Below are 4,893 nucleotides of genomic sequence, written 5' to 3' on the forward strand. Positions count from 1 at the left end.
AACCATTTAAGGAAGAAATTATAGTGCTTTTCTAGGCTTTTCTGGTGATAATGGGAGTATGTTCAATGAGTTAGAGAATAATAATAAAATACATCTGGATAATTCTTGAGTATTAACTACTTTTTCATATTATATTAAACAGTTAACTTCATAATACACTCCAAGGTGAATGTTGTTAAGCATTTCATAAATGGTGTACCAAACACTAAAAATAAATAGAAAATATTTACTCCCAGGTCTCATGACCAATCCCCAGTGGGTAAGGACTGACCATCTATGAAACACTCAAAAGAGTTATTAACAATCTTCAAGCTTTCCAATGAAATTTCTGCCCTGCTCCTGCCAAAAGGAGATTCATTTGCTTTTTATTAAGCCTGTATTTTTAAAATATATTCTTTTTTGAAAATAAAAAATGTATTGATTTTTCAATGGTTTGCAAAGCTACCTGATTTTGAGAGTACAATTTCACACCTCTACAATTATATAAATCTCACTATACCCACCGATAAAGTTCCAGTGCTACTGCCCTATAAGTTGACTAGCTCTGCCCAGTCCTCCCACCATTCCTCGCCTTTCTCTTTGTTTACCACCATTTAAGAAATAGAATCTATGACTTATTTCTGTTGTGCTTTGTAAGTTTATTTGTTCTGGATATTTATATTCCACATAGTAAACCATCTGGTTAATGTTTTCACTTTTGACTTGGTGTAAATCACCTAAAATTCCATACATGTTGTCATGAAAGTCTTTTTTAATAGTTAAGAAGTATTCCATTGAGTACATATACAACAATTTCTTTATATAGGATAGCAGTTCCTGCCTTTTGCCCTTATACCTAACTCCAGTTTTTCTTTAGTAGTCCATTTATCTTAGGAATTGTTATTTTCTTATGCATAATTTCAACGAAGCTGACATTTGAAAACTCCATAACAAAATCTGTGCCCTTTGATTTTTGAGTAGAGACCATTCAGAATTGCAATGATTATTCATATATGGGGATTGATGTTTAGTTTTTCGTGAATCTTACCAACATTTTCCTTTGGTTATCTCAATTTTTAAAATTTTCCTTCTAAACATTTCTACCAGATACTTTGTTTTGTGATTATCATGAGTTTGAATCAGTATTTTGGGTTTTTTTTCAATTCATGATCTTTAGAATAACATATTTTGTCTTAGTTTTACTCTCTTTTGATGTTTTGTTGTCTCAGTTTATTCTTGTTTATGTTTCTGTACTACTATTTATCATTATATTCAAGGTTTTATCTTTTTTCTTATGTTTTATAAAAGAACTTTCACCATTTCTTGTAGTGAGGGTCTAATGGCCATAAATTCCATTAGCTTATTTTTATCTAGGAAAATCTTTATTTCTTCATAACATTTGAAAGATAAATTTGCAGATAGAGTATTGTTAACTGGAATGTTTTACATTTGTAGTTATAAGTGTTAGTCCCCTCTCTTCTATTTGAAAAAACTTTAACTGAGAATCTGATGATAGTTTGATTTGGGTATCTTTAGATATCATATTTTCCCCTAAAAGCCTCTCATAGTTTTCTTTATCATTAGCGCTGTAGCACTGTAGTAATGTCCTCCCATTGTTCATAGATTTGCTCGAGCGGGCACCAGTAACATCTCCATAGTGAGGCTTGTTGTTACTGTTTTTGGCATATCGAATATATCACGGGAAGCTTGCCAGGCTTTGCTGTGCGGGCAGAATACTCTCAGTAGCTTGCCAGGCTCTCTAACAGGGGAGGAGGAATCGAACCTGGGTCGACTATGTGCAAGGCAAATGCCCTACCCACTATGCTATCACTCTGGCTCTTTCTCTATCATTAACATTTGATAATTTAATAATGATGTTTTGGTTAGAAACTCAGGTGTTCTATAAGCTTTCTGGTTTCTATGGCTATTTATTTATTTATTTATTTATTATTTATTGGGTCATGTTCGGCAAAGCTCAGGGGTTACTCCTGGATCTTCACTCAGAAATTACTTCTGGCAGTGCTTGGGGGACCATATGGGATGCCAAGGATAGAACGTGGGTTGGCCACATGCAAAACAAACACTCCATCCACTGTACTATCGTTCTGTTCCTCTATGGTTATTTAAGACAAGTTTGGAAATTTCTTAGTTGTTATTTCATTAAATAGGACAAATTCACACCTATGTTTCTTGCACCATGTTTACAATAGCCAAGAACTGGAAACAACCCAAGTGCCCAACAATAGATAAGCAGATCAAGAAAGTGTGGAAAATATATATGAATATTCACGACTAATATTCACGACCATCCTGTTATTCGTCAATTGCCTCCAGCAGGCCCCAGTAACGTCTCCTTCGTCCTAGCCCTGAGATTTTTTACAAAGTGCCATATTCAAGGCTCTTTCAGAGTTAGGAGAATATATACATGAAATACCATTTAGTTGTGAGAAAAGACAAAAGTTTTCAGTTTGTTCTAACTTGGAATTGGAGGAAGTCATACCAAAGGAAGTGAGTCATAAGAAAAGGACAAACATCATACTATCTCTCTCATTTACAGAGTATAAAGAAACAAAGTAAGGGATTAACCATTTCAAATGGGAAAAACACCCAGACATAGAACTGTGGTCTGTGTGTGCGGGGCAGAGGAGTGGGAGTCCCCTGGGGTGATGGAGGAGGGGTTCTGGCATTTTAATGGTGGGCATGGCACAGTAGCACTACAAGTATAAAACAGTATGGCACTATTGTACTGTTGGAAAATAAATAAGTAAATAAAACAAAATTAAAATGAACTTTTCCTTCTTCTCTCTCTCTTGACCTTTTGTATACCCATTAAACATCTTTATGTTTCTTTTTCTAATGGCTTCTGGAGTAGCCCAAGAAACTGCTGAATATGGCCCCAAAGCCAAAATAAACAGGAGCTGGAGATATAGTAAAGGGGTTTAGGCTTCTGCTCTGCACAGACAGACCCTTGTTCAATCCCCAGCACCCCAAATGGTCCACCTGAGGAGTGATTCCAGAGCACAGAATACAGAGTAAGCCTGGAGCACCTTCAGGCATAACAAAACAACAACTCAAAGTAGCAACATCCATCCTTGGGAGCCAACATATTCTTTTCTCCCAAAAGTGGTTTCCATTTATCTGCTCTTACTCCTCTTCTCAGGAAGCTTCTGGTGTTCTGTACACACTTTAATACCTCTCAAAGTTTTCTTAGTCTTTAATTCTCTGCACTCTAACACAGGGCTCCTCGAACTCATGAGCCCTGAAACCATCTGCAACCTCTGCAGTCTCTTTTCCAGGTTACTAAATACCACCAGATTCAGTAGCACTCATTCTCCTTCCACAATCCTGATACAAACTCAGAACGCTTCACCTTCAGTTTCCTGAATTCTGACATCCCCGCATCTGGTTCAATCCAGGACCTTTAGTCTTCTCCACCTTGCATCTGCTGACTGGTTTGATTGCCTTCTTCCATACCAAGCCTGAGCTCTCAATGAGCACTGCTATCAGAATCATCAAGTCCATGTCCTGGGTGCTGGAAATGTTGACAAAATCTTGACATCTTTCAAGGGCCACCTCAGAAAGTAGAAGGCCTCATCATCAGCATTTTGAAAGCTCATGCAACATTGAAGACACATGTGCCGAGTCCTTCAAGACCCACATGTGTCTCTGTTTATTTCCTGTGTATGTCAACCAGTGGCTTTAGCTGGTCCCCACATTGGAACCTTGAGACTCTAATCTTATCAGTATTATGAACATGTAAGTCCCACTTTATTTGTTGATATGGGTGGTTATGCCCATGACAAGCATAGATAAAATAAGAATATTGTTTAGATTGTACCCAAGTGGAATAAAATTCTATTCATTATTTATGGTTTGTAATTTTTTTACTAATGGAATCTAGCCTATAATCTAGCCTATAATCTTTCACTAAGTATAGCTCCTTTCACTTCTCTGCAACTTACAACTACCATACCTGATATTTGAAATATATTTTGAAGCTTTTGGGCTACTTATCAGAGACTCATAATATCCATAATTTATGGAAAAAATAGTGATAAAATCTTCACATCTTACATGCAATAGCGTAGCCTTGAAACATAGTAGAAAATGCACTTTAGTCATTTGAAATTAAATTAGCCACAGCTTTGCTGTTAGACATAAAAAAAAGGCTGAATTGCCTAAAGCAACATTTATGCTTCAGGTCACAATTAGATAACAATTTCTACACTATTGAAGAGAAATCAAATATTGCATAGTAATCAACTGGAGATCTTCAATAGAGAAAAGTTCAGCCTATTATAGCAAATGAAGGGGGAAAGTTTCTATCACAAATTATTCATATAGTATAAATAAACTCATTAAAATGACTAAGTTTCACTATAAAGCAATCTTATTAAAAGATTTTAACCAAAATACACAACTCCACCAAACACTTTTGAATCACATAGAAGTTAGCTTCTCGGTCTTTGATTATTTACCAACCAAATAACAAATATACAAATTTCAATGTTTTGTCTGTGTCATAAGATTGTTTCAAAGAGCAGATGGTTCAACATACTGATATAGAAACATCTTCTGCCAAATTATCTTCAGTATTCAATCAACCCAACATTGCTAAATTTGAATCCAAGAAAAAAAATCTGGTATTATTTAATGAATGTGGGGATTGATTTTTTAAATTTAGTTTTACTGCCAGAATTCTGTGAAAATCCATCTTCAATGTCACAAGTAAAACAACTAATCGACTTCAGGGTGGATTGTATTGATTGTAATAGTGCTAGTGTTATGTTATTGAGCTATAAATAGCTGATTAACAAGGAATCACACACACATTAAGAGTAAGTGAAATAAGTCTAGGAAAAATTATGTGTAGTGTAGGTGATTTCTTTCTGAATGTTATGTTCAGTGTTCAGC

The sequence above is a fragment of the Sorex fumeus genome, unplaced genomic scaffold, assembly GCF_029834395.1.
Source record: "Sorex fumeus unplaced genomic scaffold, SorFum_2.1 ptg000183l, whole genome shotgun sequence".
Lineage (NCBI taxonomy): Eukaryota > Metazoa > Chordata > Mammalia > Eulipotyphla > Soricidae > Sorex > Sorex fumeus.